We start from the raw sequence: 14617 nt of genomic DNA, 5'->3' as shown, positions 1-14617 counted from the left end.
ACCCTTTTCTGTCTATTTATTAACGGCCTTGTGGAGGACTTGACTGGTGGGAGGGATGAAGATGCCCCGAGGTTGGCGAAACACAGGGTTCCGGCCCGATGTTCGCCGACGACACCTTGCTACTATCCAATAGCCGATGGGAATTCAGCGGGCCTGCAAAAGTAGGGGGTTGGAGATAAACTCTTTAAAGACCAAATATATAGTTTTTAATGCAGGCAACTCCACACGTCCAAATCCCTGCTTATATGGGAAACCACTGGAAAAAGTTACAGTTTTTGATTATCTAGGATTAACCCTCACTGATAAAATACAGTGGCATGCTGAAATTAGGTAGGCCAGCCTAATACTGGCACAAACTTCGGGGGACTGGCTAAGATGCTCAAGAATCCCCCCAAAAAAACACGACCCAATCCTTCTATAGGCCTGAATAGACTTGAAAGAGTCTTTACGTTCGAGTACCTGGGCGTGACCATTAATGATAAACTGGAATGGGGTGATCACCAGGCTAAGTCACAGCTCAGATTGGCGCAATTAACAGGGCGAATAATCAGGCTAGTAAATTCCAACAGATCATCTATTAGGCCACTAGCCCCCTCGTTGGAGATCTATAGACTCCAGGCCAGAGGAGCAATCCACTATGGTAGTGAACTTTGGGGACACGCTTGTAGAAAAGACTTGGTCACTCTAGAAAACAAGTTTCTGAGACAACTCCTAAAGTTGCCGGTAAGCACACCACTTCTGCCTCTTAGGCTGGACATGGATCTGAAGCCTTTGGATGAAGTGGTGGGTGTAAAACCTTTAACTTTGTAGAGAAGATTATGGTCCACTCCTGAGCTAGTCAATTATAGACAGGAATTGCAGGAAATTCTTGCTCTTCCTGCTACAGAGAGCATTCTGTGGTTTAAATACATAAAAAGTGAATTTGCCCGGCTGGGCCTTTCGTCCCTGTGGAGCGACCCTGAAGTGGCATGCCAGGGTCTGTCCCGTAAACATCTGGTGGCAACCTTCTATGCATGTAACCTGGCATCTCGCATACAGGGTACACGTCCAGATTCTCTGGTTAATATTTTTCTCGGGGTGAAAGATTCTTATAACTTTGAGTCAGTCTTTGATGACATCTTTCCAAATTTGGCCAGGAAGTTATACCTCCAATGGCGGTAGAGTACTCTTCCGCTAAGAGCATTTACAAGTAAATGGAAACAGCAGTCCCTGGAAAACTGCCCTGGTTGCAATTGTAGGCTTGAAGACGAACTGCATCTAGTCTTCTTCTGTCCTGCCTACACTGCGGCCAGAAGGTATTGGGTTATCCCCTTATGTAAAAATCTAGGGTTTCGCAAATGCTCTGAGGCCTTTAGAATTCTTAAAACTGACCTATCAAAAGCAACCGTGTTTGCAATGGCCAAATTTCTAGAAGCAGTATGGCACAATATATTGCTCCTAATTCCAAGGGTACTGCATTCTTGAGCCCCTGTTTGTGCTATTTTGTTTTAAAAAATTCTGTGTTATGTCACTATATGTAAGATTCTAGTTTTACTTGATTCATTGATTTTAATTGAAAATTAGTAACATTTTAGATTGTTTTAAGGAATCACCGGTGGCTCATTGGATTGTTATATAGAACAGGTGACGCATTCTTTTTTGTACTTATGTGCTTTGTCGATTTGATGTAATATTGATGTCTGTTCTTGCTTGTATCAATTTTATGTGTATCTTTTATGGCAACCGCCGAAATAAAGATTAATAAAGAAAAGTACCCATAAAATGGTTGGCCCGGTTATGGAAATCTATAAGGTACAAGCAAGGGGGGCGGCCCTATATGGGGCTGAAATCTGGGGCCATTAAACATCTGATCCACTCTCTAGGAATGAAAATGTTTTTATTAGACAAATCCTAGGCCTCCCGAAAAGTACACCATTGACGCCACTTCGTATGGATCTTGGGGTCGGTCCAATTGCTGAGGAAGTTTCCCTCAGGCCCCTTTCCCACTAGTGACGTCTATGGTGCACACCAGAGTTAGTGGCTTTTAAGGATGAGAAGAAGGAGGTCTTAAACTTGCAGGGGGCAGGCAAAATCCCATGGTTAGCCTTTATTAAAAATACCTTAGTTGCTCAAAGGATGGGTGACTTATGGGCCAACGCTGAAGTATCCTGCCCGACAATTCCCAGGAAGGTTCTTTCAAAGCTTTTTAGAGAATATAAGGTCAATCAGATCAAGGGGACTTCCATCACTGGTACACTGACTGCACAATTTTTAGAAGTCAAGGACCTATACAGGTTAGAACCCGTTCTTGACGCTATTGAGCCCCCCTAGCTAAAAAACTTTATTTGCAATCTAGGCACGGTGTACTACCAATCCGTGCCTTCACAAATAACTGGGGGGTGCACAGTCAAGGGGTGTCCGGTCTTTGATAACACTCCAGAAACGAGCCAACATGTACTGTTTGTTTGCCCGGTATACAAGAAGATTAGGAACTGATGGCTTAAACAGGTCTGCCTGAATCTCGGGACAACTGATTGTGTGGAGGCTTATAGGAAATTAAAATATGACACCAGCCTCCCTAATGTGTATTCAGTTTCCCGATACTTATTCTCTATGTGGTGTGTCCATCTAACTGTATTAAAATCTGTCTTGGTTTAATCGGATTCTTTTAAGCTTTTAAACAATTTAAACCCTTTTTACTAAATAAAAATTGAGTAGTTTTATATATACTAATGTTTTTTTAAGACCTTTTAAATATTGCACTGAACAGCACTTTATTTCATTTTGCATAACCAATCTGTATGAAATGTGTTGTATTTTTCAAATGTACTTTTATGGCCACAAAGGCCGAAATAAAGATATTTTGAATTGAATTGAAATGTCAGCCTAGCTATAAAGTCCCTGTAACCTTTGTTTTTTTCCATGAATTTCTAAGGTTTTTCAAATATTAATTTCTAACTTTACCATCGCTGAAACCTGTGGTTTTTCAGTGAATTTCTACGTTTTTTTAAATGCTGATTTCTAACTATAACGTTCTGAAACCTGTTTTTTTTTTCAGTGAATTTCAAAGGTTTTTCAACTAGTAGTCGTGTTTGCAGAGTGGTGAAGAAAGGGGGCTGAACCAGCAATCAGGAATTCCACAACGTAGGACCTACCAATGGTACCAGGAGGGCTTCTTGGTGCCCAAGGTCCCTCAGGAGTAAAGTAAACTTCATCCTCCCACCAGTAGTGCGCCAGAAGGCATATTTGCTGAGTGGTGGAGAAAGGGGGAGTGTGTCCTCTGAAGGCCTCTTAGCAATCCCACTGTGTGGGACATACTGGTGGTAACAGGAGGGGTAGTTAGCCCCCAAATATGTCCTTGTGGGACAACTACACCTCCTATTTCCTTCCGTAAGTCCCACAGGGCATGATTGCTGCGTTCTGGTGGCAGAACATGCCCCCTTTGTCCACCACTCTGCAAACGCGCCTCCTGGCACGCTCCTGCTTGGGGGATGATGTCCCTGTCACTGCTGGGTGTCCTTAGGGGCCAACTAGCCTACCTGTTACCTCAAGTAAGCCCCACTCAGTTGATTTGCTGAGAGGTGTTAGCAGGCCATGCCCCCTTTCTCCACCACTCTGTAAACACGCTTTCCTGGCATGCTCTTGGTTGGGAGATGAATTCCCCTTGCCTCTTGAGGGTTCTTGGGGACCAACTAGCCCGCCTGTTACTTCCAGAAAGCCCCACAAAGCTGGATTGCTGACAGGTGGTCAGATGCCAGGCCCCCTTTCTCCACCACTCTGCAAGCACGCCTCCGGGCGCACTGCTGTTTGGGGCATGAAGTCCACTGTAGTCCTGAGATCCTTAGCACACAAGGGAACCTCATCGACCCACCAGCAAAACGCCAAGAAGCGTGTTTGCAGAGCAGCGGGCCTCTGACTACCTTTCAGCAACCCACTGTTTGGGGCTTACTGGAGGTAACAGGTGGGCTAGTTGGCTCCAAGGCCTGCCAGCATTGATGGGGACTTCATCCCTCAAACAAGAGTGCTCCAGGAGGCGCGTTTGCAGAGTAGTGGAGAAAGGGGGCAGGACCTCCAGCGAGTTGCTGGCTTCATTTTATTTTTTTTATTTTAGGAAGAAGGGCTGTGTGGCCCCCCTTCCTTTTCACCCTTTTGGGCCCCGGGGTCTGACCCACTTTTTTTTCAATAAATTAAAAAGGAAGGGAGCCGCCGGCCCCCCCTCCCCAGGCCGATTATAGCCCTGGGGACCCCATCACTCGGTGCTTGGCGATTTCCTTTTTTTAAATTTTACTTTATTTTACGGGAGGTGCAACGCGGCCCCCTCCCGGGCCAGTTTCGGCTGCGGGGACCCCATCCCCAGGGCTTGGCCAACTAGTTGGAGACCGCGGGGGAAGCCTCAAGGCTCATTTATTTTTAATAAATATTTTTATTATAACTGAGAAAAATCCTATCTTTACATTGTCATTATTGCATACACAACCAAGCACTACTACATCCCACCTCAGGGCATCCCTATTGAGCCTCACCGGGCGACCGTCTTCTTTACCCACAGTTATTCTGAAGTTTCCATCAGGTGGTCTCTGAATAAATCATTTTTTTTTGGGCACTCTCTTTTTGCATAGACAGTTTTCTCTGCCAACATGCACCAGTCCATATCTCTCTTCCAGTCTCGAAGGGTGGGCAGGGGGTAACTCCCCAGTGGCTCGCTATATTTTGTTTTGCCAGCATAAGACCCAGGGTTACTCAGGTTTGGTCTGCTGGCCTAGGTATGTATCTTCCCACACATTCAACACGCACCATATGGGTAAAAGTGTAAGCTCTTCTCCCACCACCCCAGACATGCATGACATTTCGCCTGCCAGTAGTCCTAAATCAACTGACACTTCCATATTGTATGTTAGAGCGATCCCACCTCCCCACACCTTCAGTTACAGGCTGCTACCATCCCACGTCCCATCTTCACGAGTGTGTTGGAGGAAATGTATATGCTATTTAGTATTTTGAGCTGGACTAATCTGAAATGGGCCCTGATTATTACTTCCCTAGGGGAGGCTAAAGCTTCCGGCCAATCCTCCTCTTGTAGGTCAGGTATGTCTAAACCCCATCGGTCTTTCAGGACCATAAGAGTGTCTGGTAAGTTGTTAATTAGCTTTCGGTAAGTGAGCGAAATTGCCTTTCAGGGCAAGCGTTCCTCGAGGAGTCTACATTCCAGAGGTGACGACTCTGAGAACTCCATTCCCCAGGGCACTGCTGCCTGTATTACATAGCGGATCTGCAGGTAACGGAAGTACTCCATCTGGGCCAGTTCGTATGTTTTTTGTAAATGATCGAATGAGACCATTTCTACTTCTGTGTGTAGGTCTTCCAGCCTCGATATTCCTATTAGGTACCATTTTGCGAAACCTTTTCTTATTTCTGAGGTGCCCAGTTGTTGGGATTTGGTGTGGCTTTGGTGAGCCTATTCCTCCACCCCAATTTGGAAAGATCAGAGAATCACTGGCCAGCCGTCACTGCTGTAGGGCCCTCAAGCTAGAGGCGTCGTGGTTCAGTATAGAGCGCAAAGAGATAACCTCTCGGCTGAATTACCAGTCGATCCATGTGGTATGATGGCTCTGTTAGCGGTTGGTGGACCCATTGGTTAAAGGTCGCGAGTTAAGCTGCCCTGTAAAACGTTTGGATGTGTGGCAACACGATTCCCCCATTGTACCAACTACGGGTCAATTTATTGAGGGCGATCCTTGGGGGACCAACATCCCACAGGAGGGAGCAAACCTCAATATCTATCGATTTAAAGTATGAGTCTTGAACCGGGAAGGGCGTATTTTGTAGTACATAAACAATCTCGGCAGGGCCCTCATTTTAAACAGTGCTGCTCAACCAAGGAGTGAGAGTGGGAGGGCTCGCCAGTGGAGAACATCGCTTTTGAGGCGTTCCAGAGGAGGTTGTAGGCTGCGGGCTTGGAACTGGAAGTGCGCCTGATCCTCTTTTATAAAGATGCACAGGTATCTAAATCCACCTGTGGCCACCTTTGCCTCACAATCCAACGGCAGATTCGGCCTCTGCCCACTGAGGACAAACACTACAGCTTTGGCCCAGTTAATGATATATCCAGAGTATCGTCCGAACGTGGCAAAGATGTTTAGTATTCTTGCTATGGAGGCCCAGGGGGATGCAACATATAGAAGGATATCGTCAGTGTACAATTAGATCCTGTCCTCCCAGTCATCCAACCTGCGTAATCCACATATTATTGGATCTCTCTGGTTCCATGCCGCCACTGGCTCGGGATCCAACACGAAGATCAGTGGGGACCGGGGGAATCCCTGTCTCATGTCACATTGCAGCAGAAATATCCACGACCTCTCACCGTTGATACTACCAGTGCCTGCGGTTCTGTGTATAAGAGGCTGAGCATAGATATGAATCGTGGTTGCTTGAGCACCACCACCATACATGGCCATTCTACGGTATCAAAGGCCATCCGAGCATCTAGGGATAGGACCGCAGCATCCTCTCTAATTTATTGGGCAAGTCCCATGACACCATCTAGACGCCGGAGGTTTAGGGCGGTGTTTCGTCCTGGCATAAATCCAGATTGGTCCGGTTGGACCAGGGTCGGGGGCAGAGGGAAAAGTCACTGAGCAAAAAGTTTCAAAATAATTATTGCTTCTGCGTTCAACAATGTAATTGGCTGGTAAGACTTACATTGGTCCCTTGGCGTTCCCTCTTAATGTATTACAACTATAGTCCCTAGTCTCTGATCTAATGGGAGTCTGCCCCTAGGGTTGCTCCCCTCAAACATTGTCAGTAAGTGAGGTGCAGTGGTCTGCGCTGTGTATAATTCTATTGGGATACCATTTGGTCCCAGTGCTTTGCCCGACTTCAGGGCTCCAATCGATTAGGTTATTTCAGCTACCATAAGGTCCTCTTCCACAGGCCTGCGCTCCTCCTTCGTCAACACTGGGAGTGAGATATCCCTTTTGAACTCTAAGGATTCCTATTCTGAATATTCCATACTAGCGAATTAAACCTCTGCATAATGGTCTGCAAAGGACTCCCCAATACGTAATGTATTTCTGATCTCCGTCTCGGATCTAGAGGTGATTGATGGGAATTACCTGTCTGCTCTCTGGCGCTGGTCCAGCCAGGCCAGTGGGTTGCCCGCTTTGTCGCTTGTTTCATATACTCAGTGTTGTGTATCTTTAATTTAATTCCTGGCCTCCTCTGTAACTCAGTCCCTATAGCCTTGTTGTTTAAGTTTTAAGGTATATTGCGCATTGTCATCGTAGTTTTTTACAATTTGGAGTTACAAATCAATCAATCAATCAATCAATCAATCATAACACTTGTATAGCGCGCTACTCACCCGGTAGGGTCTCAAGGCGCTTGAGGGAAGGGGTCCACTACTGCTCGAACAGCCAGGTCTTGAGTTGTCTCCTGAAGGCGAGGTGGTCCTGGGTCAGTCGAAGGTGGAGGGGGAGGGAGTTCCATGTCTTGGCCGCCAGGTAGGAGAAGGATCTGCCTCCGGCGGTGGCTCTTCGGATGCGTGGTACAGAGGCGAGGGCGAGGTTAGTAGACCGTAGCTGGCGGGTGGGCGTGTAGAAGGTCAGGCGGTTGTTGAGGTACTTGGGGCCCAGGTCGTGGAGAGACTTGTGTGCGTGGGTGAGGAGCCTGAACGTGATCCTCTTGTTGACGGGGAGCCAGTGCAGGCCCTTCAGGTGGCCGGAGATGTGGCTGCGTCGGGGGATGTCCAGGACGAGTCAGGCGGAGGCGTTCTGGATGCGTTGGAGTCTTTTCTGTAGTTTGGCTGTGGTTCCGGCGTAGAGGGTGTTTCCGTAGTCCAGTTTGCTGGTGACGAGGGCCTGGGTGACCGTCTTCCTGGTTTCGGTCAGGATCCATTGGAAGATCTTGCGAAGCATGCGAAGGGTGTGAAAGCATGATGAGGAGACGGCGTTGGCTTGTCTGGTCATCGAGAGGGAGGAGTCCAGGATGAAGTCCAGGTTGCGTGCGTGGTCTGTTGATTGGGGGCGGTGCCCAGTGCTGGGGGCCACCAGGAGTCGTCCCAGGCGGAGGGTGATGGTCCCAGGATGAGGCCTTCCATCTTGTCTGAGTTCAGTTTCAGGCGGCTGTTCTTCATCCACTCGGCGGCGTCTTTCATCCCTTCGTGGAGGCTGGTTCTAGCGGTGTCTGGGTCTCTGATGAGGGAGAGGATCAGCTGGGTGTCGTCGGCGTAGGAGATGATGTTGAGGTTGTGTTGGCGTGCGATGGCAGCGAGAGGTCTCATGTAGACGTTGAAGAGGGTGGGGCTGAGTGATGATCCTTGCGAGACGCCGCAGATGACTTCGGTGGCCTCGGATCGAAACGGGGGAGGCGGACTCTCTATGTTCTTCCGGCGAGGAACGAGATGATCCACTTCAGTGCCTTCTCTTGGATGCCGGTGTTGCTGAGGCGTTGGATTAGGGTGCGGTGGCAGACAGTGTCGAACGCTGTGGAGAGGTCCAGGAGGATGAGTGCCACTGTTTCCCCGTTGTCGAGCAGGGCTCGGATGTCGTCGGTGGCTGCGATGAGGGCGGTCTCGGTGCTGTGGTTGGCTCTGAAACCGGACTGCGAGGGGTCGAGGATCCGTTCGTCTTGAGGAAGGCGGCAAGCTGTCTGTTGGTGATCTTCTCGATGACTTTGGCAGGAAAAGGGAGGAGCGAGATGGGGGGGAAGTTTTTGAGGTCGGTGGGGTCTGCTGTTGGTTTCTTCAGTAGGGCGCTGAGCTCGGCATGCTTCCAGCTCTCCGGGAAGGTGGCAGTGTTGAAGGAGGTGTTGATTACGTCCGGAGTTGGGGTGCGATGGTGGAGTCGGCCTTGTTGAAGACGTGGTGGGGGCAGGGGTCGGTAGGAGAACCGGAGTGGATGGTGTTCATTGTGCGGGCTGTGTCTTCGGTGGTCACCGTGGTCCAGGTGCGGAGGGTGGCGGTGGGGTGCGTTGGTTCGACCGTTGGGTGCATGGATGGTGCGCCGAAATGGTTATGGATGTCGGCAATCTTGCGGTGGAAGAATGAGGCGAGGGAGTCGCAGAGATCTTGTGAGGGGGTGATGTCGTTGTTGCCGGTGCTGGGTTTGGAGAACTCCTTGATGATGCTGAAGAGTTCCTTGCTGTCGTGGGCGTTGTTGTCCAGTCGCTCCTTCAGTGATTTCTTCTTGGTTGAGCGGATGAGCTGGTGGTGCTTGCGGGATTTCCTGTTCAGGCTTCACAACTGTCACCCTTTTCTCTTTTTTGTGTCCAGATATAAGCGAGAGGGCCTGTCCCCTGACCACTGTCTTATATGCTTCCCATAATATCTGTGGCAATGAAACTGTATTAACGTTTTCTCTCGCTAGGTGTCTGACATCTGAAAAGTGGGGGAGGGGTGTGGGGAGAGCCATCATGAAATCAATTCGCGATTGACTACCATGTGCTCCTGAGTGGAATGTGTACGCTGACGTATTGGGGTTTAGAGATCTCCAGACATGTGTTAGGCTTAATGCCGACAGGAAGTCTGCCAATAGTGTTTGCCTTGGGCTAGGGGCCCTTGGTGGCATACGGTCCAGAAAGTCACAGCCCACCATTTTTAAATCTCCTCCCATGAGCAGACGGCCCACAGGAAGTTCCAGTATTTGAGCCCCCATTTCCATCAGGGTCGGGTCCCCAAACGTGGGTGGGACATATACAGACAGGATATTAATTACTGCACCTGCCCATACCCCCAAAATCTGTCCATGGTTTCTCTATTATGAGGGGTGAACCTTTCTTGAAGAGGATTCCCGTACCTCTTGAACCTGATGTATAGCCTGCATGCGCCTTCATTTCATAGCCCCAGCGATTCACGGCCTTACAGCTATTACCCAAAAGATGGGTTTTCTGTAGGAGTACCACATCCGGGGAGTGTCTCTTTATAAACTGGAGCACGATGCCTCGCTTAAGTTTACTCCCCAGCCCATTTATGTTGCAGGACATCAATTTCAGTTCAGCCTGCAGTTGTCCTGTCATGTAATCACTGAACTGTTTTTCTTATTAACCGGGCATCTAGGTTTCACTGGGCATCCCCCCTCCCAGCGCCCCTTCAGGCTCCCTGTGTAGGACACAGCGTCCCTGTCATGTTGTAGAGTACAATCTGCTTGCTCTCTGTAAAACAAAGCAGCTAAAAAACATGCAACAGCCCCCCTCCGTAGCCCTTCCCCTACCCCCACCCTGCAGCCCTGCCAGACGGTGCCCCAATTACCCGCCCCTCAACTTAGCAGAGAGCCTGTCAACCCTACCCAACATACTAAACAAAGGGAACATATACATGCCCTCCACCTCTTTCCCCACCCCTCTTAAAAGAAGCTAACCTGTCCGCCATTAATATGGAGCTGTCTTTCATTGTCTCAGTCCAGCTCTGCCCAGACCACTGAACAAGGGTTGCGGTGTGCTTATCTCCTCCTAGTTTGGCAGCTGGACAGAAGGTCGACTAGACCAAAGTTACTTCAACAGTGAATTCTCCAAGTGGTCAACTAGGATACATTGTTCTTAGTCACTTTCCCTCAGTCTCAGCTAGCCTTGATCTCAACTTTCATTGCACATCACTAGTCTGCTCCTCTTCAGAGAGCCACCCGTTGGAGACCATTGTTGTTTTCTTTGTTCTTCCACGGCGGGCCTCGCCACCTGCACCTCCAACTATCCTCCAACCCTCTAGCCAGTCCCATTCCTCCTACCGTGCTACAAAAAAACAGACCTTCCACCCGGACTCCACTCTGAGGCTTGCAAGGATTAGCATGGAGTATTTCACCCCTTTATCCCTCAGCGCCTTTTTCACCTCTATGAAGCTGCCCCTTAGGCTTTGAGTCTTTAGGTTGAAATCCAGGAAGAAGGTTGTCTGCAAGTTTTCAAATAGGACTGGGGGCCACCCAGGCCGTTTGTAGTATGACATCTCAATCTTTATAATTAAAGAGGTGTGCTATAAAAGGTCTTGGTGGGGTACCAGGTTTGGGGTAGCCCCCGGTACACAGTGAGCTCTATCCAATGAGAAAAACCTTGAGACCCTTTGGTTGGAGCTGACCAAGAATCAATTCTTCCACTAAGAAGTCTGTTGTTAAACCCTCTGCCTTTTCAGGGACGCCCAGGATTCATACATTGTTACATCTCAATCGCCCCTCTTGATCTTTAAGACTGCCATCCAGCTGGAAATTTTGTGTGTGCATTTTTATCAGTTGGGCTTTGAGAGCAGAGGTGTCTTGAAGTAGAGTTTTTGTGGAATCTTCAACTGTTTGTACTCTAGCCACCATATTACATAGGTATGCACGGTTTAAGGAAACAACTGTTGTGACAGAGTCTATTAGGGTTTCCAGCACTGGTTGTACTCCCCGTATTGCTACCATGATATCGTGCAGTGATAAGGTACCTTTATTGGATACTGCCTGAACCCCTGGAGTAGGCGATCGTGTGGGGGGTCTTGGGTATTAACTACTTTCGAGAGGGTGAATGTTTCTAATTTTGTTTGGTTGGAGTTTTGGGCTTACTCCACCTAGACATCTTGAGTTTGGGGTGAACCGCCCTCCTAGGATTTCTTTTAGGGTCCCCGGGTGTGCTGCTGCTGGCTGCTGGCTGCCAGGGGCAACTGGGATGACCCCTGCAGCCTGTCAGGTTTACACCCTGTTCCCCCGACTCTCAGTCCTCTCCCACTCTGGCCGGTGGGAGATGAGGTTGTCGACTAGCACCCTATCTTGCTTGCGGGCTTGCTGAGACTTTATTGATTGCACCCTGCCAGTATTCTCTGTTTTGGACTCTCACTTTCTCCTATGCCGTGTTGTGTATCTAGAAGCTCCCACTTGCCACTGGGGATATGCGCCACCCATAATGATCAGTCAGGGTATCTTCCACGGGCCAGAACATATGGTGCACCAACGAGCAAAGGTCTCACTACTGGTGTGCTTCCACACGATCCCCATAGCCTCTGCCTCGGACGCCCTTCGGGTACTGTCACACAGATTTTCTTACTTTCTTCACTCAGGCCTGCCTCCGGGATCCCTCATCTCTTGCCAGTCTTTTACTCCAGCCCTCAGTGACCGCTGTTTATCGCCCTCCTTCACTCACCTTCCCCCCTTATTGGGCAGTTTGCTCTTTTCAGGCGATCACAGTCACTGCCCACTTTTATCAATAGGCCTCCCGTATTCTCTCTGCTGTCGCTGTACTGCCGGGGAAGGGCTGCCGCCGTGCCCCTCTCATATCCACATCTTCCACGGGGAGCATTAGCGGTGCAGTGGATTTCTCTGTTTGCCGCCGAGCACCCTTCGGTGCTGCCTCCACTCTCCCCCGTCCACCCCAGGCCTGGGCCACAGGGGGGAAGGGAGACTCTGCGATGCAGAAGGCCTCGGCCACGCCCAGGCTGGACCCCAACAATGCCGGCGCTTGGCGCCCTGTATTCGGTGAACGGGCAGAGGCCCGTCTTGGGTCTCCTCTGGTGAGCTCGTCCGTAGCACCTCACCCACTTTGGCGTCCGCTTACTTACAATTGCTCCAGTGCCCCCAGGGTTGTTTTCCTTGATCGTAACATGAGGCCGGTGCTTCGTAACCTCCACCCAGCCAAGGAGCGGAAATGTCAGCGATCCGACCTCGGTTCCTCAAAAGGGGCATATCGATGTTAACTCCGCACTTATGCCATCTCTTTCCGCGACCCAGCGCAACTTTAGATTCTGATTTACAAGGGATTTAGGTAAAAGAGTTACAGAGCTGATCTAGGAAGCAGCCAACTTCTTTCACGGCAAGTCACACCGCCAAGGTTCATTATTTTTTATTGCCCCAGGGACTCGGCCCACCCAGTGGCTTAAAGAAAACGATGCGCGGGAGCCCCGGAGGGCACCCCGGGACATTGCTGGAGCCGGCCCTAGGGGGTGGTGGTCCCCAGGGCCATGGAGGGGTCATGGAGGGGGGCTGAGTGGCCCCCCTCTCATCCACTCTGTAGCTCTTGGGAGGTAAGGGTTCCTGGGGTGGGGGTCGGCGAGGGACCCGACGCTTTACTTAATTTGTGCCCTGGGGAGGTGGCGGGTCCTGGGGCTGTGGGGGCCTGCACTATTAATTCAAATTGCCCCCGAGCCAGGTCCCGGGGGCCTAATTAAACAAAGCGCGGGAGACTGCGCTTCTTTTTTTCATTTTATTACCTGGATTTGGGGATCTACTGTGACTCCTGCTGAAATTTTTTCCAAATAAAATGCTTTTTGTGCCTTGGGGGGTTATGCTGTTTCTACCTTGCCCCCTTTTCTTTTTTTCATGTTTTTTCCTGTGTTTCGGTTCAAACAAAGTGTTGGCAGCTAATCAGATCTCAGGCACGAGATCGGGAGAGTTCGCAAATCCACTGCGGCCACAGTTGTATATCTGGGAAATATTTACATTTTTCAGGAACTACTGAATGGATTTCACCATTTAGCAAAAAGAGTGCTTTCTGAACCAAAAGCTACATTTCTCCCAAGTTTAGTGCAATTCCGTTTATCAGTTCAGGCTGTAGCCACGTCAAAAGTTTCCTATGGAAATTAACATGGAGAAAAAGCGTTTTGCGACCCCCGCTTTTTCTCGGCCCCCGCTTGATGGATCATAATTATTGGCAAATCAAAAAACGCTTTTCCTATCGAAACTAGTTCCTAACTTTAACTACCGACTGATGACTGCCAGTAGGTAATACATATATATGTTTGCTCGCTCGTTTCCTGCACTCGCACGCTGTTCTCCAAATCAAAGGGTGCGTTGTCGAAGGATTTTGCAGACAAATCCAATTTAATTATACCACTCCTTTACAACAAGGAAGACGACGCCATGTGCGATCCAAATATTTTATTTTGTCAGACCGCCATTAGCGGTCTGACAAAATAAAATATTTGGATCGCACATGGCGTTGTCTTCCTTGTTGTAATATATATATATATATATATATATATATATATATATATATATATCAAACAGCACTCCTGACCGCTTTCGAAGCGGCAACTCAGCAGGCGCAGACCTCTTCTCAATTGAATAGTTCAGGCTCAAAAGTAAAACGCCATCACACCATCGGATAAAGGCAGTGGAAAATGTAATGCAAAAGTGCAGAGCAAGTGCTCTCCTTGACGCGTTTCGCTCCGTGGGCAGAGCTTGGTCACATGACGCGCCCAAAGTAGGTGTAACAATAAATAGTGCACAGAGAGCTCTATCACCCATAGAAACAGGATTAAAAGCATAACACAATCGATAGGCATATTCATGAATTCAATGTCACTTTCTGTTTGAGTATCGTAAAAAACACTTGCACAACAGAACACATTAAAGCATAGTGCTTAAGTCCATACAATGAAACAATCATCATTGTGGAAAAAATGTGCTTAGTGAAAACAAGGTAGAAAAGACACACATAAAAACAATCCAAGCATAGTGCTCATGTGCATACATATACGGTTGGAACACATTGTTGTAATTCATTATAAGCGTTTCCACAATCAAGTGTAATATATTGACAAATTAATCAGTATTCATTGCTAAGAATTAAATTCTAAAACATAGCTTGATGTTATCAAAAGTACCATGCTAATCAAATGTGTCATACCACAAGCTAATTCCAATAATTGAAGAATTGTCAATAAATCAACTGGTGATCCAACCATGAT

The sequence above is a fragment of the Lissotriton vulgaris genome, chromosome 8 (assembly GCF_964263255.1).
Source record: "Lissotriton vulgaris chromosome 8, aLisVul1.2, whole genome shotgun sequence".
In the NCBI taxonomy this organism is placed as follows: domain Eukaryota; kingdom Metazoa; phylum Chordata; class Amphibia; order Caudata; family Salamandridae; genus Lissotriton; species Lissotriton vulgaris.
This window is presented reverse-complemented; position numbering follows the sequence as displayed.